Below are 23815 nucleotides of genomic sequence, written 5' to 3'. Positions count from 1 at the left end.
CTCATATTGGAAATTGACATCGTCGTTGCCGCATAATCTGACATAGTTATAGAATTAGGTTAACAATGAATCTGAAATAGATATAAAAATCAGATTGATTTAGTTGCTGCTCGGAATATGGGATTATGAAGAACGTGGGATTGTTGTTGACAAAAATACTGTTGTTGATCGGATTATTTGATAGCTGAAACAGTAGACACAAAGTTAGCAGTTAACAAAAATAATAAACAAGGATATTACCAATGTAACCTTGTATTTAATTAAAAATTAATTTAATAAGAAAAAATATGATTGGTTGTGGTCACTTCTCGCACTTCTCGCTGTAAAAAAACTTCTGAAATGACCCAATACCTATATATATATACACACACACACATATATATATATATATCAAGTTTCGTTTCATGTATTTTATTTATTTATTATTTATCATTAATAAAATAGTCCTGACGATTGAAGTCCATCGTTCGTTCATTCCTTTATTTCGATCAATTATTAAAACTCCGAGAGTTAATGTTTTTATTTAACCGATTTGCGGACTGTACGGGTATAATTTGGAATTTTTCTAAATTTATAAACCTTTATTGCATTTATAAAACATTTCAAAGTCTAAGGTTTACTTTGTAAATTTAATTTAAATTCAGTTTTAAAACAATATAAGAGTTAAGGGTTTAAAGTGTAAATATTATATAAATTATATAATATAATATATAAAGCATAACCCAACCCTCACCGTCCCCCCTGTTTTCCCGTCACTATTCCGGCCGCCGGATTTCCGGCGCCGGGAACCGTATAACCGCCGAAATCACGCGTCTCTGACCCATTTATATTTAATAACCTCTTTAATCGTTAATTCTAAAATATAATCAACTGATTAATTGCGTATTAACGTCATACAAGTTGTGATTTACGTCCGAAATACCCGCCGGAAATCCGGGTTAATCAAATTAATGCATTGAACGCGTATACGCTCCTCTAACTAGTATAAATAGGATCCAGACTTTCATTACAACTCGCTCACAACCTTCTTTCTCTCTAAATTCTCTAACTTGGCCGTAATCAAGTTCAAAGGATTCGGCTCCGGCGAGTTCATCTTCCCCGTTGAAACAACGCATTAACGGGTAATTAAAATATGCATTAGAGGATTTTTTTTTATCCAATAAAAGAAAGCCCTAACCTAATTTCTTCTCACATGGAACAAAACTCTTCAATTGAAACCCTATTGAAGAAGATGAAACTAGGTGCTGTTTAATATTATTTGTTTCCATGTGTTAAATATATATGGTTATTGGTCCACTGGTTAACTTCCTTGCCTTGTAAAGATCAGACTCGGGTTCGAAACACCGGGTCAAGTTTTTCTTTTCTTTTTTTTCTGAAACTGTTATAATTATTTATTAATAAATCATAACATAAACTACTAATATATATATATATATATAATATAGACCATATTCTTAACGAATGTCTTACCTAGACCAGTTTGTTAGCACCATAAACCTGTATCACCAAGACCTGGGTTTGAAACCCTGTGTCAGAACCTAATTTTTTTATAGGAGTTTTATGTTAATAAATCATTCTTTATTAATTAATTAATCAATTAAAAATCATAATAAATCATAAAAATCATTTTTAAATTAAATAAAAATCACCTAAATTAAATATAACATATATCTCACCTTTCCACATTTAAAAACCAAATTTTCGCTTTTGTAAATCGTAATTAAAAATCATTTACTAATATTAAATGTAAACTTTAAGTCATTAGAAATCTTTTCGTTAAAACATTAACTATAAAACCAACTTCTAAACTTTAGTTCAAGTTTTCCGAACATATAAGCGTCGCGTCCTTGCCATTAAAATAACCAAGTGTTCGCTAAAACTTAGATATTGATATAATAATCAAAAGCTACGAAAATTAATAAATTATTCGCTAACTCTCAATTAAGTTATACAATAAATAACCCTGTAAAATTATCGATTAAGTCCCGTATTTATTTATCATAGTTTGTGCGGATCGCTCGTTTCGGTTTTCGTGACGCGTTAGATTCTTTGCCATTCTGAATCTTTTCAACGCTTTCGGGTTTCCGTTTTTCCACATTTCATAAGGTGAGTTTTCACAACCCCTTTTTAAACGCTTTTATATTTTGGGGTGGCATATATATTTATTATCAAACTTCAAGATTTACAACTTTGCTTACAAACTACAATTCGTATCATGGACTTGTATGCTTACTTACTTATTTGTTATATACGTGGATTCAAGTGGTTGCCTCAATAAGTATGATCATACGCCCCCTTTTGCACTCAGGTCCATTTGTATCGAGTGGAAAAGGGACCTCATATCCAAGTATGTTGGTAGCCCCAACTGGAAAGGACCTTCGTTTGTTCTTTACACCCAGGTCCATTGCATCGAGTGTAAAGAACCCTTACTTGCGCATTTTACAAGTTTTCATGGAATTGTATAGTTTTTACGTAGTATATCAAACTGTGGAAATCTCACCAGCTATATTTATAGCTGACCATATTTTATACATATGTTACAGGTATCGTGATTAGATGTTGAAGTTTGAAGACGCTTAGTTTATTTAGGATATTCAAATAAACTGATTTTTATTATTTTATCTTTGATTTGAATGTACTTGTTTACTTTGGAACTCGTGTTAAAATGAATTAATGTTATTATTGTCACCAAATAGTGTCACGTGTGTTTGAACAATCTGTACGTCACACTCGGGCGTTTCTGCTTAAGTCGGGGTGTTACAAAATGGGTTAAGTAGTCTTTATATAGGGTCCCTATTTCTCCAAAGTTTACACAATAAACTTAGAAAATAAACGTACCGAGTACGTACTACACCGACTAAAATCAAACTAAAACGACATATACAATCCTAAAAACAATATATAATATTGGCCCTACAATCTCCCTCTAGGGTTGAGTATGTCAGGGAACCTTCGTCAAGTTCTTTGCTTCGTCTTTATTTCTTGAAACCTAGTATTTGTCTTGATCCAGGATCTTTAACGAGATGGGATCTTGGACAAATCTTTATTTTCCGGTCATGTAGACTTGAACTTCAATCTTATTTTCTAGGAAGGATCGGCAACAGCAAATTTTAGAAACATCAGATGGGGGAGGCTTGACATCTCATTTCTTTTGTTGACTTTCTTGAGCCGACTGATTTCTTCCCGAAACCGCCGGATCCGACAACGAACGGCTTTGTTCTTGATAAACGCTCGAGACGGGTGTAGTGAAACAAATGACCGAACATAAATAATATAAAGATAAAATAAAGGAACGATCTCGTAACCCATACAAAAGATTCATAAAATTAAACGAATCGATCCCACCAAAGGTGAGCTCCCCTTGGGTGGTTGTTTACACCATTGATGTTCGGTTTATTTGTACATATTTATTTGGGTTAACGTATTTGTTTTACTCATTTATTTTAGGAACTTTGGTACTTCATACATGTTTATTGTGTTTCAGATCACAGGTACTTAACGCACTTAATTTGGACCTGTATGAGCATGGAATAAAGACCCGGGATGTCCAGTACGCTTACCGAGGCAGTTAAACGAAGTTGCTGAGAAAAGAGGCCCATCACGTAGCGCGATGGGTGTTGAAGGTGGAGCATCGCGCTACGCGATGCCCTGTAAGTTCCTGCGTTGACTTTGGTCCATTGCGTAGCGCGATGGACCAGGAGAGGAGGCTATCGCGCTACGCGATGGTCCCCAGAATCGTTAAAGTTAGGATTTGTTTTATATTACGTTCTTGACGACCCTAGACAACATTCTTCACCTTCCAGGCGATTTCCAGAGCATATGAGCAAGTCCCGATCATCCCCAATCATCTCTAAGTGTCCTACATGGCCTACCAGATCATAACCGAGGCCCGAGAGATGCCGATGCGCGGCTAGTTTCTTCGAGTCATACCCGGGATGTAGAGTATTGTATCTTTCAGTTTTTCTCATGTAGTTAGAATGAATTGATTGTAATGATCTTTGATTAATCTATGAGTATTGATGTCTAGTATTGTTGTGCACTCAGTCGATTTAGGTTTATTTTGATCAGAACGATTATTATGCCAGTTGCTATGATAATTGCTTATAGGATTGTTTTGACTAGTTGAATGTGATGAAGCATACGCTTTCCTTTAGTTGAGTCACACTGGCATGGATTGTTTGATAACCAGTGCCGTGTGTTAGTAAGCGTTGATGCCTAAGGTTTGTCTAGTTAGTCAATCGGTGTTAATCAGTGATTGTTAATCTGTTAAGTTGCATGAGTTTGCTGTTAGGTTAATTACTTGGATTCCCGGGTGTGATTTGTCTTTGTTAATTGATTGAACACGTGATTACTTGCTTGCTTGTTACAACATATAAACCATTTGCTAGTGTGATCAGCACTTTAATTGAATTACTTCATAAGTTTAGAAATTGATTTCACTTCACACTGACCACATACTCCTGGTGGATACGATACCTGACTTACCCTAGCTGCTTAGGTTAATTAGGTTTTTGCATGACTCAAACGACGGTCATCAACCATCAAAACACACACATACATATGACAACATATTACATATATATAGCCAAATAAAAACATAATCTAGAAGCTTTATTCCCGTTGAAGCTAAACGCGTGTCGAAGCTCTCGTCTCGTGTTTGGATTTCTCGCGACATTAGTTATTATCTTGACCGTGAATAAATAATGGGTTTCGTAATTTGATATCGCAAGTCACAAATATTGGCCTTACAATCACCCCCTTGACTTGTAATCTCAAAACTTTGTCTCACCGTGTCTCGTATCTTCACAAGTCACCTGATAAATCGAAGCCGGCCTCTTCGTTTCAATTCATCCCCTCAAGGTATGACCCACCTATTTTTAATGTTGAAGTAGTCCTCGCTTGTATATAGGCATGAGATGAGCTCAAATTTCCACAAGTCAATCTTGAATTATCGGCTTCATCGATCAAATGAACAAAACTTATTATTTTGTTCAAAGCTCACCTTTCGGATCCAACTTCTCGAACGCCTTAGAAATAACAAGCTTTGAACACGGTTAAACAAGACGAAACCCGAACAAATTTGACTTTCTTCAGTTTGGTCAACCTCGAACATTATAATTACTTCTCGGCCAAAAACATATTGCAAACATGTGGCTCGGTTCACTACATTTGTAATTGAATTATCTTTGTTTGAACAGGCCCAAAATAAAAGATTATCCATTGCTCCATGCTATAACCAGCCCAAATAAAGTAATAGGCCCAGAACACAATTTCAATCCAAGTATTAATAACCCAAGCCTAGTTTAGCCCAAGCCCATTACCCCTATATTTAGGGCACAAAAATAAAAAATATGGAACCTCTTATGTTTATGTATGAAGCAGCCAGCCGACAACCTCATCAGTGACGGCGCCGGAAAACCCGCCGGAGCCCCGGTACATAACACCTTTTCCGGCCACCAAAGCCTCCATCTTTCTCACCTCCGCCGCCATATCTACCTTCGCTGCCGCTATCTCTACATCACCGGTGACCGGCCACCCTTGCCGGAAAAACAAGCTCAAATTCGTCACCATCAACAACCATTATTTCCGGTGACCCTACTAGCCCAAGCCGCCGCCCATCTTCTACCCTCAAATACGTCATCTCAGCCACTAACCACTCAAACCTAGATCCAGCGTCATCAACAATCGACTACTGATCTACCCTCATCACCGGCCAACGGCCATTCACTGGAAACCGTATGCCGCCGGCCACCTTCAACACCACCAAATAAAACTGCTGTAGGCACCGCCGTTCACAACCACCGACAAACCACCGTTACAATTCAACGAGCAAACAACGGCCGCCGGTCTCCACTGCCGGAAAACTAACATCACCTTCTTTAAAAATCGGCTACGAATCTAGATCTGAAAACACGAGACGAACTTCAAACACTTTTATTTCCAAATCTTCCAACTTTTATTTCCAAACACCAAATTTCATTTCCAACTCTTCAAGAAGTTTAACGTCTCGGTTCGGGTAATAGCGGAAATAGAACCCGAATATCAAGAACAAAGTTGAATCATAAGATTTGATCCGCTTTGATACCAATTGTAGGTCCCGAAACCGCCGGATCCGACAACGAACGGCTTTGTTCTTGATAAACACTCAAGACGGGTGCGGTGAAACAAACAACCGAACATAAATAATATAAAGATAAAATAAGGAAGGATGTCGTAACCGGTACAAAAGATTCATAAAGTTAAACGAACCGATCCCACCCAAAGTGAGCTCCCCTTGGGTGGTTGTTTACACCATCAAAACACAAACATTCATATGACAATATGTTACATATATATAGCCAAATAAAAACATAATCTAGAAGCTTTCTTCCTGTTGAAACTAAACGCGTGTCGAAGCTCTCATCTCGTGTTTGGATTCTCGCCGACATTAATTATTATCTTGACCGTGAATAAATAATAGGTTTCATAATTTGATATCGCAAGTCACAAATATTGTCCTTACATGGCTACTCCAGGTTCATTATGTTACGACCACTCATTAATTTGCAGATGTCATCACCAAAGGAATATCCACGGCTAAGTTTTATTTTCTTAAGTCCAGGCTACATGTACAGCGATACCATAATTCAGGTTATTGAGGTAGTTTACGTGTAGTATCTTATTATTATCTAGTTAGTATTTTATATGTAGTTAGTATTTTGATATTCAAAAGTTTAGAAATTAGGCTAAATGTACCTATCTCTTACTTGCATATATCCCCTCCTTCGAAAATTCACATTAGAAATTGTCGTGTTCGTCTGTTGAAAAGTCAATATGTTTAAAAAGGTTTTTATAAGAAAAATACTAATAAAATGAAAAATAAATCTTTTTGGAAATTATAACAAATATAAAATAGCAAAAAGAAAACCTTTAATAAGTTATAACACTAAAATAAACGTTTTGAACAAAAAGATAATGGTTTTGTAAAAGTAAAACAAACCCAGACTTATCATCGCAGCCTATTGTTGATTCTTAAAACACATATGAACCACTCGATAATATTCCATATATAGAAGGCTTCTATCATTTTAGTCTACACGTTATAGTAAGTCAATCCTTGTGAAAGATATTTTCTAACACATGCTAAATCAAGAATTCAAGATACATATCTCAATTGTCTTTAAAAACGTGTGGCGATTAATTATACCTCAAACAACACGGTTAACACCCCCCCCCCCCCAACACACACGGCCACTTACGTACCCACCCACCATTGTCTGACTCGGACAGGCTAACGCTCCGCCCCGTTAACCCACAACGATTAGCCTTATAATCTCTGGCTACCACTAAAACCAGACATGTCCATACCCTCAAGAACTCTTATCTTATAGCTCACTGTTAGTTTCATATATTTATCCAATACCATCACTCTGGCTCAACCCGAGTACCTATACCATGTCTGCGAAAACGCTGCTAATTATACAAGAAACAGTACATACCAAAGAAACCTGATCACCGCCTTCTCCGCCCTTCCTTCCACCAACTCTGGCTTAGGTTTCTTCAACTCCTCCAGTGGTCAAGGCAGCGATAGAGTCAACTCGGTCGCCCTTTGTCGAGGTGACATTAATCTAGATATGTGTCTGAGTTGTCTTAATAGCTCCATTGTTAACTTGCAACAACGATGCCCAAACCAAAAGGAAGCAATAGTATACTACGATTACTGTTCGCTGCGATACTCCAACCAGACTATATCTGGAAATGCAAACATTCCCAGAGGGTCTACGGTGTCAATGTTTAACGTCCGTAACGCGACAGATAAGGATCAGTTTAATAGCGATCTAAGACCGCTGTTGAGCGAGCTGAGAGCCGACGCTGCTGCAGGCAGTTCGCTAAGGAAGTTTGGGAGCGGGAACAGGACGGGGCCAGATTTCACAACGATTTATGGGCTTGTGCAGTGTAATCCGGACTTATCGAGGGTAGAGTGTAGTGATTGTTTGGAAGATGCTGTCAATCAGTTTGGGCTGAGTATATATATCGGGAGCGTTGGAGGGAGAACTCTTAAAGCTACGTGTAACTTCAGATACGAGATTTATAGTTTTTTCAACGTGAGTACTCTTGTCATACCACCACCACCATCTTCGTCACCGGCACCGCCGGTTTCCCTCGCTTCCCCGCCGGTTTCAGCATCGTCGCCAGGTATCGATTATTTTTTTAGTATGATGTTTGTCCCTTCTAAAATGAACAGGGGGGAAAATTTGATGTTAAAAAAATTATTATTTTAGTCAAATGATTAAATAATATTATAAATACATCCCAAACAGTTTGGTCGGTCCGACTGTTCCAATGGGTATTTGTAGAAATTCGGGTATAGTTCGACTGTTCTTAGAACGGTCATTTTGGGTATTTGTAGAAATTCGGCCAAGTTGGTAAAAAAAAAAGCCATTTTGGTTATTTTCCCATATATATATTACCTTTTTAATACAAACTAAATAAATTTCATGTGTTTTAACATCACATAAAGATGGAAGTTTCCTGGCAATACTTCCGTTTGATTTTTTTTCGCTTGGCATATAACCTCTGTGTTTTCAAGATACAACACAAACTTGTAAAAATTAGCAGTATTATTTTCAAGAGATTGAATTTAGCATGGGTTATCTTGAAAGCATATATATAAATGATTCTTGAGTATAATATATGTTCTCTATTTTAGCCCAAACTCAAGCAGAAGAGATCTTCTTTGACACCTCTCGCAATAATGTGTCATTGGAACCTCGCTTGTCTGTTAGACTTCTGGGTAATTTACTAATTTTCTTCGCCATAGAGAACCTCAACAATACACCAGCAGTGCCCTCGTTTTCAACCTTCATAACCCAAAATCTTCCTTCCTATAAAATTTCTTTTAATAAAACTTTGTTGAGTGCGTTCTTCATTCTTGATCGATGAAATAATGATAACGTTCTTTAAATTAGTCAATCACCATGCTCTGGTGCTATTTTTGAAAAATGAATCACAAGTTATTCACATATGATAACACCAAAGACCAGTACCTATGTAGGTCCCGAAACCGGATCCGACAACGAACAGCTTTGTTCTTGATAAACGCTCGAGAAGGGTGCGGTGAAACAAACAACCGAACATAAATAATATAAAGATAAAATAAAGGGACGATCTCGTAACCGGTACAAAAGATTCATAATACAAAAACGAACCAATCCCACCCAAGGTGAGCTCCCCTTGGGTGGTTGTTTACACCATACAAAACACACACTATAAAAGAAAACAAGTTTCCTATTTATAGCTAAACATAGTAAAAAGAAAGCATTCTAGAAGCATTCTCGTTAAACTTAAACGCATGTCGAAGTTCTCGTCTCGTGTCCGGTTTTGCTCGCCGACATTAAATATTATCTTGACTATAAATATATAACGGGTTTTGTCATTTGATATTGCAAGTCACTTAAATTAGCCTTACAATCACCCCCTTGACTTATGATATCAAAAACTTTGTTGAACCATGTCTCGCATCTTCACAAATCATTCGATAAACCGAAGCCTATTCGTTTCAATTCACCCCCTCAAGGTATAACCCACCTATATTTAATCTTGAAATAGTTCTCGCTTCTTTATCCATTCTCTCGGATTTTAAGTTGTATATTGGCATGAGATGAGCTCGAATATCCACAAATCGATCTCGAATTACCGGTTTCATCGATCAAATGACAAAACTTATTAATTCGTTCGAAGTTCACCTTTCGGATCCAACTTCTCGAACGCCTTAGAAATAACAAGCTTTGAACATGATTAAACAAGACGAAACCCGAACAAATTTGACTTTCTTCAGTCGGTCAACGCCGAAAAACAATGCTTTCTCGGCACAAAAACAATCACTTTTCCCAAACCAATTCAACATAATATGCCAAAATAAACATCAACATATTTAAACAAGCCTAATAGAAAACGACAGCCCCCCTTAATTAGCAAGCCAAAAAAAATCAAGTTGGACCATGTCTTCGGCCCAAATTAGAAGACCTAAGCCCAAATCAAGAACCATCTTTGCAGCCCATTTAACCAAGCCCAACACAATTAAAACTTTAACCCTAGCAGCCTCATTATTGAGCCGACACCTCCATTCTTACGTGACATAAAACTCGCCGGAGTTCACCGGAAAATCGATAGTGTCGCCGGAATTTGTCATTAGACATCCATCCTCAACCTCTAAGTCACTATTTGATGTCTCTCCTCTTTCACTCCACCTCCGGTCGCCGCCAACATACGTCGCCCTTTATTTCGCAGACAAAAAGCTGAGGCCACCGGTCAGCTTCACCAGAATGTTTTAGTCACCAGGACCGCAACCATCTTTGTGGAATTAAGGTCAACCCACCGGAGAACCGTACTCCGGTATCATCGCCGCCACACATCACTGGCGTACCCAAAGCCGGAAAACGTAATCTGGTAGCAACAAACAATCATCGGAAAAGCGAGTTCCGACTGGCACCTTTCAAACGTCGCCGGTCGGACTCCAAACTGGAAAGTCTCCGCCACTTTTTTTTAGACAAAACATCAAAACTAGTCCTTTATGTTTGCACGGTTTTTCAATAGTTGTTCTTTCGCAAACTTAATGGCAGAAAAGACATTCTATGTTTCAAATATATATCACGTTACGTCCTTTGGCGCTAACCCAGTTAACTTTTCTAGTTAAATTCAGTCATGTGCAAGGCACATGAGGTTAGTTTTGTACATTTACATAATTTAATAATTAAAAATAAAAAAATAATATTCCATATATATAATATTCTATATATATATATATATATATATATATATATATATATATCGTAAACTCACTCTCTCTCTCTCTCTCTCTCACTTCTTTCTCTCTCTCTGACCAACACCAGGTCCGCCGCCACCACTCCTCCGGCCAACACCTCCACCATCCACCCCAACACCACCACCGGCCACCACTCCTCCAGCAAACACCTCCATCTCTATTCTCTACACCTGATTACCTCCTCCGGCCAACACCTCCACCTAACAACCACAACCACTACCGCCTCGACTGATTTATATTTCATGCCAATCTAGCTTCACCGGTAACAGAATTTCATGTGCAGATCTAGCTTTGATTTCCTGTTTTCGGTCATGGGGGCGGAGGTTGTGGTGGTTGTTCGGTCTGTAACCCTCATTTTTCCGATTTGTTTTTTCCGACGAAATTCGTGTTTTCCGATTTGGTTTTCCAGTGTGTTGAAGTGTGTCGTTCACCGTCGGTTAGGGTTTTCCTCTGCCGTCCTAAACGAAGCTTGGCTTTTTTTTACACCAAATTTGGAGGTTATTGAATTTGGTACACACAGAAACGATCTGGATTTTGGGGCATGTTTTTTAGTTATGAGAAATTGGGAGTAAGAGAGTGGTTTGGTGAATTTGAGCTTGAAGAAATATGAAAGGGATGGTGGGGTAGTCCGGTGGTGTGGGTGGTCGCGGACGCTGTGGTGGTGGTGGACCTGGTGTTGGTCAGAAAGTGAGAAAGAAGTGTGAGATATATATATATATATATATATATATATATATATATATATATATATATATATAATATTTTTATTTTTTTAAAATATATATGGAATATTATTTTTTTTATTTTTAATTATTAAATTATATAAATTTACAAAATTACCCCATGTGCAATGCACATGACCATATTTAACGAGAAAACTTAACTGAGTTAGGGTCAAAGGACAAAACGTGATAGAGTTTTTGAATACAAAGGATGTTTTTTGCCATTAAGTCTGCGAAAGGACAACCATTGAAAAAACGTGCAAACATAAAAGACTAGTTTTGATGTTTTGTCTTTTTTTTTAAATTCTGGTCACCGATTAGGGTTCCGGCACTACTTCCGGCGCCGCCATCCTAGTGAACCATCTCCTGCCAGTAAGAATCACCACCATAACCTCTGCCTTCATCATATAGCCGCCTCACTCATCCACTAACTAAAAACTTCTACAGTTATTTCCGTTCAAGCGAGGTCACCAGCCTCCCTCCGCCTTTAAATGGGGCAAAAAGTCCAGGTCTACAACTAGAGATGAACTTCGAGCATCTTTATTTCCCCAAATCTTCAAACTTTTATTTTCAAAACTTCAACGGGTCTTCAAAAGCTTCAAGAAATTAACGTCTCGGTTCGGGTAATAGCGGAAATAGAACCCGAATATCATCATCATCATCATCATCGTACTCAGTATATCCCACCAATAGCAATGCTATGGTAGGGTCTGAGGAGGGTAAGATGTAGACAGCTATCCCATAGGGATAGAGAGGCTGCTTTCGGTGAGACCCCCGGCTCGATAGTAGTTTTGCATCAAGCCTTGGACATAAGGCACATAGCACTCAATCATCGGGACACCGGCTGATTGGTGCATGTGCCCTTGTCTTTCGGCTATCAACGCCACCACATGATGCCTGATTAACCTTCCGCTACTTTTAACGTTATTTTCACGAGATTAGTAAAATAACGTCAAAATTAGTGCAATTTTACTTTTGCCCACCCGAGGGTTCACACATATATACATTATATGCGCGCACCGCAAGCAGGGCGTAGAACCCGAATATCAAGAACAAAATTGAATCATAAGATTCGACCCGCTCTGATACCAATTGTAGGTCCCGAAACCGGATCCGACAACGAACGACTTTGTTCTTGATAAACGCTAGAGACGGGTGCGGTGAAACAAATGACCGAACATAAATAATATAAAGATAAAATAAATGAACGATCTCGAAACCGGTACAAAAGATTCATAATATTAAAACGAACCGATCCCACCAAGGTGAGCTCCCCTTGGATGGTTGTTTACACCATACAAAACACACACTATAAAAGAAAACAAGTTTCCTATTTATAGCTAAACATAGTAAAAAGAAAACATTCTAGAAGCATTCTCGTTAAACTTAAACGCGTGTCGAAGTTCTCGTCTCGTGTCCGGTTTTGCTCGCCGACATTAAATATTATCTTGACCATAAATATATAACGGGTTTCGTCATTTGATATCGCAAGTCACTTAAATTGGCCTTACAACCTACAGATAAAGAATCAAAAACTTGAATATTGAACTAAAAGCAATCACCAGCGCTTGACGATCTTTATTGAAACCAAATGAATGAATGATTACAGAACAATTGAAATAATTAACTACCAATGCTGTCTTAGACTTCTTCGATCGTTCCTTATGTACATTTGTCATAACTACTGTTGAATAAAGAAAACCCCGCAGGTGTTATATATTATTAATTAATCAACTATATATAGTAGTACAATGAGCTAAATAAAAGAAAACATAATCAAATGCAATCTCCTAATTATGGTAACACTATAATACTAAAACTCTAACAATATATGATATAATATTCTCTAATATTCCCCAGCAGTCAGAGCGGTAGAAAATTGGACGCTCGGACTAGAGCGCAAAGCTTGTGAAGATATACGACCGGCTGTCACGTAGAGCAGAAACTCGATCGGCTATAGGATCTCGGCAGCGGCTTGACATAGTCAGGCAGCTAGGCATTATGACAAGAGCTTTGACTGCGACGGCAGGAGCTATGACTGAGTCGGCCGAAGCAACGACTTGGCGGCAGTTTTTTTTTCCTAAGAATAAAACTAAATAATAATAAAAAAAACTATCTTTTTTTTCAATCCTTTAAACCCAAAGCCTAAACAATTTTTTTTCTCGTTTCGTTTTTGCTCCAATAACAAATAAAATTACATTACGCAAAAAAGAGTAAAATAAAAAGCATAAAAGAACAAGTAATAGAGATGAATATAACGAATCTCTGTGTTGGCATAGATGCAAATAACAAAATAAAATTCTTTGGATTTGGCGCCAAGGTGGGCTATTCCGTTGAGGAGAGTCAGGCAAGAAGGGCAGGAGAGAAGTAATATTTGTGTGTACAATGTGGGCAGGATGAGAACAAGAAGAAGAGAAAGAAAAATGCTATAATCTTAAGGCTTTGATACAATGTAGAATAATGAAAACCCCGTTAGGTGTTATGTATTATTAATCAACTATATATAGGAGTACAATGATCTAAATACAAGAAAACATAATCAAATGCAATCTCCTAATTATGGTAACACTATAATACTAAAACTCTAACAATATATTATATAATATTCTTTAACGGTTTCAAGTTTGGTATTAACTTCTTCCTGTTAACATATTTACTCTACTATAATAGAGCCCGTGTGATACACGGGTGGTTAAAAAGTAAAATGAAAAGGTTAAATTTAATCATCATCATCATCATCGTACTCAGTATATCCCACCAATAGCAATGCTATGGTAGGGTCTGAGGAGGGTAAGATGTACACAACCTTACCTCTACCCCATAGGGATAGAGAGGCTGCTTCCGATGAGACCCCCGGCTCGAATGAGACCCCCATAGGGATAAAAGGTTAAATTTAATAATATACATATTAACACATCTTATGAATTCATAACATATAAATAATTTTCTAAATTACATAAATTAGTAAGAATAATTTGTATTTGCAATTTAAAAGTAATAAAATAGAAGGTTGTGAATCTATAACAATTAAGAAAAAGAGAAGACTAACATCAATTCATCCTAGTTGAGTTGATAAGCCATAAACATTTAAAAGCAAGGTAGTGAGTTTAATTCCTACCAACAACATATTTTTCTTTTTATCTTTCATGAAAGAAAAATTATAAAAATGGAAACTTGTACACTTGGAGCCTATATGAAAAGTTTAATTGAATGATATGTGAAACAATTTTGTTGCTTTAATATAGTAGGTAGATTAGTAGTTACTCCTCATCAATAATAATGTTACTGATACCGATAACGAGGATGATCCGGAGGCTGATATTAGATCAACATGCTTGAAGATATTTTGAAATTATTTCTAAATTTGATTTTCTCTATTTGGGTCTGCATTTGTTTGATTATTATTTCCAACTTTTTGTTCCATAATATTCTCAATATTAGAGAATATAACCTGCTTGTTAATTACTTAATGTTGGAATCGGTTTTTGGTTGAATATAATTATAAGAACTTTGTTATTGGAGCCTTTGGTTTAATTATGATCTTTGATTAACTAATCATTTTCAAACCATTGATCGCTTCCAAAACTGCATCAGTTAGTTCTTTTGATACTAACTTCTCAAGAGCCCTAACCATCGGTACTTAAGTAGACATTAGTTTTCACTAACTAATGAGTTCATGTTGACCACACAAGTTTGACTAACGAGCTTTACTATCGGTAGAACATTGCTGAAGCTAACTTCATTGACCTTATGTTCAATTTTAGCACTATTTCAACACATACAAAAAGGTTTGATATCTGCAAAAGTTGGCACGAAACTTCTGTCAATTAACCACTAGCTTACTATGCATCATGTTTTCTAAGTAAACCAACATCTCTTTGCATAATTAATTACATTCTAGATAGTGCATTGGATATGTCTTGACAGCTTGACTCTTAAAGCACCTGACTAAACTTAAATTATTTCACATTTTGTAAAGAAGTTGAATTTTGGTCTTGATAAATGTTTAAATTAACATAAGGTATTGTACTATTGTTAGTATTATAAATTGCTCTTTATTTTTATAAAATCCTTCTTATAATTTCTTAGACCATATGAGTACACCAATATTTGATAATGCACTCATTTCTTGTAGGAAAAAGTTCTAGCACGACCGTGACGATAATAGTCATTATTTCAGTAGTCACTGTCATCTTAATAATCATTAGCATTTGCATCTTCGTGCGACTGAGGAAAAGAAGGAAACCTTCGTCAAGTGAAACTATAGAGAGTAAGTTCTAAGTTTGAAATCATATTTGCAAGAAGAACTTAAAACATAAAGCGCTAATATTGTTAGTACCATGATACTATCATTCTGATATAATACACCAATTTTTGAGTTATTGTGTTTGTATAGGGATAGGGATACCAACTATTCAATAAAACAACGTTTAACTTGCTCTTTCTTTACCAGCTGAAACTATGGATGTTTCCAATCCTGAGTCTTTGCAATACAGCTTTAGCCTAGTGAAAGCTGCAACAAATAACTTTTCTGAAGATAATAAGCTAGGAAAAGGCGGATTTGGTGCGGTTTATAAGGTATACACAAATTGATTTTTCTTTTTATATTTCAAGAATAGAATCTTAATGTTAATTAATGGAACACGGATATATGTTATCATGTGATATTTAGGGTACGCTTCGAGATAGACAGGATATAGCAGTAAAAAGACTAGCAAGGGACTCTGGACAAGGTGATGCAGAATTTAAGAATGAGGTTTTGCTAGTCGCGAAGCTTCAACACCGTAATTTGGTCAGGTTACTCGGTTTTAGCATAGAAGGAAGTGAAAGACTTCTCATTTATGAGTACTTGCCAAATGCAAGCCTGGATCAGTTTATTTTTGGTAAGTTTGTAAAGAGCGGTCCTCTTTTCCACTTGATATGTCATGTCCCACAACAAACGTTTATAAAAATTTCGAAGGAATTGAACTATGGGTTTTGATAACTAGATGAAATGCTTAAGCATACGTTTACGTCTAGTAACTTCTCCACAAAAGAAAATAAATATTGTGATATCCCAAACAGCTTCACAAAACCAATTTGATACTTTTAGTCTCAGATATTGTTTTCCTCTTTAAAGAATTAAAGAGCTTATTAACAATCAACATAAAGACATTTATTGGATAGCAAAATATGGTTTTTATAGGATATTAATTGTTAGTGATGCGTGCATGTTGGTGGTTGTTGTAGATCAAACTAAATGTGCACTTCTTGATTGGGAAAAGCGATACAAGATTATAAGAGGTGTAGCAAAAGGACTTCTTTACCTTCATGAAGACTCACGTCTAAGGATAATTCATCGTGATTTAAAAGCTAGTAATGTTTTGTTAGATGCGGAAATGAATGCTAAAATTGCAGATTTTGGCATGGCAAGGTTGTTTAAACCAGAGGAAACTCAAGGTGATACAAGTCGAATTGTTGGTACCTAATAAGTATACGATCTTCAAATAATCTCATATATGGAATTTGTGAAGCTTTTTCTACTTGCATAATAACGCAAGTGTTAATATTGTGGTTTCTTTACTTTTCTTATATAGTGGGTATATGGCTCCAGAATATGCCATGCATGGTCAGTTCTCAGTAAAGTCAGACGTATTTAGTTTTGGAGTGTTGGTGTTGGAAACGATAACAGGTCAAAAGAACCATTGCTTTCAGAGTGGTGAGAGCATTGAGGACCTTCTTAGCTTTGTAAGTATCCATCTTTTATTTTATAATAATCTAATTAGTAGAGCATATACATGAAAAAAAATATATATATATATATATATATATATATATATATATATTTATTTATTTATGATAACATTGCATTGAAAATTTAGATTCCCTATTGTACTTGTGATGCTAACAAAACAATTTTTTTTCTTTATTGTAGGCGTGGAAAAATTGGCGGAATAAGACGGTGACAAATATGATAGATCCTGCATTAAGGACTGGATCAGGTTCATTGCATGATATCATTAGAAGTATCCACATTGGATTATTATGTGTTCAAGAAAATATTGTTAATAGGCCAACCATGGCCTCAGTTGTTCTCATGCTCAATAGCTTCTCTATCACCCTCCCGGTACCATCAGAGCCTGCGTTTTTCATGCATAGCAAAAGTGATCCCGAAATGCCACTTTTTCATGAGTATAGTTCCTCAACAAACAATAGTGGTATACAAAAATCAAAAAAAGCAAAATCATCCGAGATTTCAATAAATGATGTTTCAATGTCTGAAATAGTTCCTAGATAGGTTTTAATAATGCACTTTATATGATACTAGCTTGGTTTTGAAAACATAATTCCATTCTACAATTAAAGATTACATGCATGTGAACGTAAATATGCATATTGTGTGCGCGCTTGTATCTTAAGCATGAGTCTATTAATTCAGATAGTTCCACGTTTTCTTTTTTTATTTTTGTGGATTTTCTTCACCTTATGTGATCTAAATGAGATCATAGCCATTTTCAATATGATTTTTTTACTATTTGCTAATGGAAACATAATGGAGGGGGTTTGGTAAAGTAACTGATGTTTCACAAACTCGCAATCATGAAAGTCAGAATCGAAAACAGTATATCCATTATATAATGGCTAGATCTAAATTAGTTTCATGAGTTAAAATCTGACTTAACTAAAACTCTAAAAGATCTTTAATCACATTCATTTCAAGAAATTGAGACAAACTAACCAAGTTTCAAGGTTTTTATTCTTTACTCGGTCACCTGGATATTAAATCATTTTAATATTTTCATACTCCCTTAAGGATATTGCTATTTTAGGAGCATATTGGTTCTTCAATATAAACAACTTTCTTTTCACATTATATAGATCAAGAAATAGTCACATGATTGGGTCATGTAATATTTATCGGTTTAAGGTTTTGTAACCTTCTACAAACTGATAATGAGGTTTATGGAGTATTGACACTCTAGGGTTTATGTGTCATATCAAGTATATTCATACTCTTTCATGATAGTAATAATAAGCACAACTTTGGTTTAATTGTTCTATTCAATATTATATGTACTAAGAAATAATAGCATATTACACAACACTAAGGCATGTGATATAATCAAATTATGTGTATTACATTATAACTGTCACTATATAAAAAGAATTATAAAAACTTTATATGCATTAATCTATGATGATATAACCAATCACATATGTATCTTGCGTACAAATGTTTGTCACTCTACTTTGAATCATGAACATATATGTACATCTAGTTTTTCTCATATGATAGATTATTTCTTGTTAATGGGCCTTTTTTATAATAAGTTGTTCAAGAAAACATAGAAGGTAACTTGAGGATCTCATTCTCAAGTTAATTCAAAGGTATATATTTTATGATTTCTTTTTTTAAATGTCAAAAATGTTGATAGAAAAACTATTTATCAAAAATAGTGTTATTTCAAAAATATTTATCAAAATAGTGTTTTTAGCGCCTTTTGTTTTTTCTCATTCCTCTTTTTATTGGATAATATCAAGATGTTTAGGGTTTGAGCCTAACTCTCGTTAGCTTTTCTATTTAGTTTGTATAAAACTAGCGTTTTACCCAGCACGTTACGCCGGGACAGGTCAATAAAACCCAGGCAGTGGCAATTAAACCCAAATGTTATCAGTCGCAAGTGTTAAGGCGGTAAGTCGACGCGAATACGATCGGTTTCAGTTACGTGTGTTATTGTACTGGAACTAAAACCAAATAAAAACAAAAAATAATAAAATTTGAGCTGGACAAATGGGGTTGCGTCGGGCGGCAAAAATCGGGCGTTGGTAAAACCTGTCGTTGTTAATCCCGGGGGTTGAGGCGGTAAGTCTACGCGAATTCGGCTGGTTTCTGTAACATTGGTTACGGTACTTGAACTAAAAAAAACAAAAATAAAAAAAACAAAATCGGCATTCGGTCGGTTTTTGTACGTTTGTTATGGAGCTAAAACTGATACTTGAATTCCGTCGGTTTCTGTCACGTTCGTTACGGTACCGGTACTAAAACAAAACAAAAAACAAAATTGACATTCGGTCGGTTTTCATTACGTTGTTACAGACTGAAACTAAAACAAACCAAAAAGGACCAATACGATGCCGCAAAGTTAGCCAATCGGGACTTTGCGGCTCCAAACTTCTTCATTATATTATATAAAATAATAATGATTGTTATACTCCAAATTTTTGCTATTTTTGAATTTTAGTATTCAAAGATGTTACTTGGGTCCAGGCCTAGCCTAAGAGGAGGGAGAGAAGGTGATGTTCGGTTTATTTGTACATATTTTAGTTTGTTAACTTAGTCGTTTTACTAATGTAGTTTAGGAACTTTGGTACTTCATACATGGTTATTGTGTTTCAGGACACAGGTACTTAACGCGCCTAATTTGGACCTGTACGAGCACAGAATGAAGACCCGGGATGTCCAGCACGCGAATCAAGACATTAATATTGACTTGCTGAGTGAAGTGACCCATCGCATAGCGCGATGGGTGTTGAAGGTGGGAAATATTGACCAGGCGTTGACTTATGGTCCATCGCGTAGCGCGGTGGTCTCGGGGAGGAGACCATCGCGCTACGCGATGGTCCCCAGAATCGTGAAAGTTAGGGTTTTTTCATATATTACATTTTGACGAGACGTTATTATTGACCTTCCTGGCGATTTTCAGAGCAGAAGGAGAGCCACCATCACTTCCAATCATCTCCAAGCATCATACATGTCCTACCAAATCATAACCGAAGCCCGAGAGATACCGATGCGTGGCTAGTTCCTTCGAGTCATGCCCGGGATGTAGAGTATTGTATCTTTCAGTTTTTCTCATGTATTAAGAACGAATTGATTGTAACTATCTTTGATGTTAATCTATGAGTATTGATGTCTAGTATGATTGTGCACAACGTCAGTTTAGGTTTATTTCGATCAGAAAGATTAGTGTGCCAGTTGCTATGATAATTGCTTGTAGGATTGTTTTGACCTGTTAATTGCAAGAAAGCATACGTTTGCCCTTAGTTGAGTCACACTGGCAGGGACCGTTTGATAACCAGTGCCGTGTGTTAGCGAGCGTGGATGCCTAAGGTTTAACCGGTTAGTCACTCTGTAGTTGACACAGGATAGTTTATCTGTTAAGTTGCGTGAGTTTGCTGTTAGGTTACGTACTTGGATTCCCGGGTGTGATTTGCTTTGTCTGATTGATTGAATACTTGATTGCTTGTTCGTTTACTATAAAACCAAACTGTTTGCTAGTGTGATCAGCACTTTACTTGAACTACTTCATAATGTTAGGAATCAGTTTCACTGCACACTGACCACATACTCCTCGTGGTTCGACACCCTACTTACCCTAGCTTGCTTAGGTGATTAGGAACACTGAATTAATTGTTTTTGACTAGATAGCGACAGTCTAGCATCAAAATGGCGCCGTTTCCGGGGAGTTAGTGTGCTTAGTGTTTTTGTGATTAATTGATTTCTTTATTTAGTTTAGTTTAATTTAGTTTTTGTTTTTATTTTTAGTTTAGTTTTATTTTCCCATTTTACGCGGGGTGTGTTGTTTGTGCAGGTAACAGGTTTATGCACACCCGCTATTCAGGAAGAGGTTTTCCACTGATTTACGAGCCAGAAATTAAGCGTGTAGCTCGGCAGAACCGAGCTCAGATCAAACAGCCAGACATGGAAGGTCGGAACCAGAACCATAATCAAAATCAAAACTCACCACCCAAGATCAATGTTTTCCAACCCGAACAAAATCCACCAAATAACCAAAACCCACCTAATACCCAAAATCCACCAAACAATGACCAGATGCCACCTATCAATACAAACCAACAACCACAAAATTCAGCCCGACAATCCAGAAACCGAAACCGAAACTATGACAGACCCGGACCATCAGCCCCAAACAATACCCCTCGCCACCGACAACAGATTATTCAAGATTATGATCACGTTAGTATTCATACTGAAGATGAAGAAGAGGGAGATGAGGAAGAACAAGAACCGAGGAATGATGGTAGTAATGGGGATGATTGGAGGATTAGAAGGAATGACGGGTTTGGGGCGAGAAATGCAGATGAGGGTATACTGATTGAGGAGGTTGAAGAGGTGGAAGAACCGGTTAGGGTGAAAGGTAACAGGTGGAGAAACAGAAACCCAGACAGAGGTGGTATTGGAAGATATCGGGAGGAACGAAGACAGCCGATTCAGGTTAACCGGGGAGGTTTTGAGGAGCCAAGGGTCAGACGAAGGAATTATGGGCTACCGGCTCAGGGTGTTAATAGTCGGTTCAGACCGGCTATTTCAGATGGTGCCTCACCGATTGTCCCACAGGCTCATGTACAGGGACAACCAGCATTCAAATCATGTCCGTCTTACATTAACATAGTTCCTCATTTTCACGGACTGGGATCTGAAGACCCGTACTCACACTTGTCAGATTTTTCAGCTATTTGCGGATCTATCGGTGACGGTACATACGATCAGGATGAGGTTCGGTTGCGGTTGTTCCAGTTTTCATTAAAAGACAAAGCCAAACACTGGTTCAACTCGCTACCGATGCACAATACTGAGAACTGGGGTGAGATGCAGCAGGTTTTCCTTAACGAGTATTATTCGCAATCGAAGACAAACGAATCCCGGATCAAGATTCGTCACTTTTCACAGTTACCGGGCGAGTTATTTCATGAGACATTTACTCATTTTAAGGAAATAATTAGAAAGTGTCCGCACCATCAGATAGAGTTGTGGGAGTTAGTTAAGAGTTTTGTTGACGGGTTGACATATGAGGATAGGAAGTATTTGAAGGCATCATGTAATGGTCAGCTGTTAAACCAACCCGAGGAAGATGATTGGGATTTCCTCGAATTTATGTGCCAAGATTCAAAAGCCGAAGCCTCTGCTGAAAAAAGAAGAAAACACTTGACAACCAAATCAGTAACATCAACAGCGAGTGAATCTGAACATATAGCAGCTTTGGAACGAGAATTGGCAATGTTGAAGAATGATAAGGGTAAAAAGGAGGTTGGTAAAGTCGGGGTAAATTTCCTAGTTTGTGAAGATTGTGGGGAACTGGGACACACAGCAGATGATTGCCCCGAGTATGAAGACGAAGAAGAGCCCGAAGAGGTTAATTATGCTTATAGGGATTTCAAAGGTTAGGGGTTTAATTCAAACACCTATCACCCCTGCCTGAGGAACCACTCGAATTTCAGATACGGGAACGCCTCGAGTCAGTCAAACCCAAACTTTTAGGGGTCCGGTCAGAATCGACAGCAGAACAGCTACCACCAAGGCGGTTATCAGCAGGGTTCGAACAGTCAGAGTGATAGTCGGAATTATAACATAGATGGCTACCGGGGTAACAGTTCGTCGAGTAATCAGAATCAGGACCAGCAGAAGGGTAGTTCAGGAAATTCAGAATCAGGACCATCAGAAGGGTGACGGAACCAGGCTCACTCTCCCGAGAGACCCATAATTGTTAAAAAATAAATTTTATAATATATAATTTTGTTTTAACACAAAAGCTTACAAAATAACTCTTTGGTTGAATGAAAAGTGTTTTAAACTATAGAAACAATGGTCATGGGTTCAATTCTCACAATTGATAATCTATTTTTCATAAAAAAAGAAGTGTTTTATATGAATCGTTTTAGTAGTATGTCTATTATTATTTATTTGTTTTTGGCTTTTGAAAACAACCTTATTAGTAAAATTCATGGATTTAATCCCCAATTAGTAATCTCTTTTTTTCTATAGAAAATAACTTTCATTTGTGTTTTATATTAGTCATTTTATTAACATTTCTATTATTATTTGTTTGTTTTGGACTTTTGAAAGACAACCTTATTAATAAAATTCATTGATTCAATTCCCATTTAGTAATCTTTTTTTTATAAAAAAAACTTTCATTTGTGTTTTATATGAGTCATTTTAAAGTATGTTTGGGATTGAGTTTGAAAATAGCTTATTGACTTATTGTCTTACTGGCCAATAAGCTAAAAGGTGTTTGACAATCATAAAAATCTTTTTTATTTTAGCTTTTTGAAATGGTTAAAAAACAGTTTTATAAAAGCCTTAAATCATGGCTTTCAAAATGACTTCTTGAAAAAGCTAATAAGTCAATAAGCTGTTTTCAAACTCAATCCCAAACATGCTCTAGCATGTTTATTATCATTTGTTCATTTTGGGCTTTTAAAAGGCAACCTTGTTAGTAAAACTGTCAAACTATCTATTACATAACTGAGAACGCGATTTTAGAGACCCATTTTTTACTCGTTCCGG

General features: G+C 36.7%; 1 pseudogene across 1 annotated transcript; it reads left to right on the top strand.

Moving 5' to 3' along the window:
* The first annotated feature begins 7322 nt into the window (after positions 1 to 7322).
* Positions 7323 to 17803, top strand: LOC143531017 (cysteine-rich receptor-like protein kinase 15; annotated as a pseudogene). The gene is made up of 7 exons (XR_013134953.1): positions 7323 to 8175; positions 15662 to 15796; positions 15980 to 16104; positions 16199 to 16409; positions 16756 to 16993; positions 17103 to 17253; positions 17441 to 17803. The product of XR_013134953.1 is annotated as a cysteine-rich receptor-like protein kinase 15 (transcript).
* The last annotated feature ends 6012 nt before the right edge of the window (positions 17804 to 23815 follow it).

This window comes from Bidens hawaiensis, unplaced genomic scaffold (assembly GCF_021521415.1).
Source record: "Bidens hawaiensis isolate Kalapana, Puna unplaced genomic scaffold, B.hawaiensis_p1.1 tig00009070_1, whole genome shotgun sequence".
NCBI lineage: Eukaryota > Viridiplantae > Streptophyta > Magnoliopsida > Asterales > Asteraceae > Bidens > Bidens hawaiensis.
The sequence above is the reverse complement of the archived record's forward strand: the minus strand, read 5'-3'. Positions and strand labels throughout refer to the sequence as shown.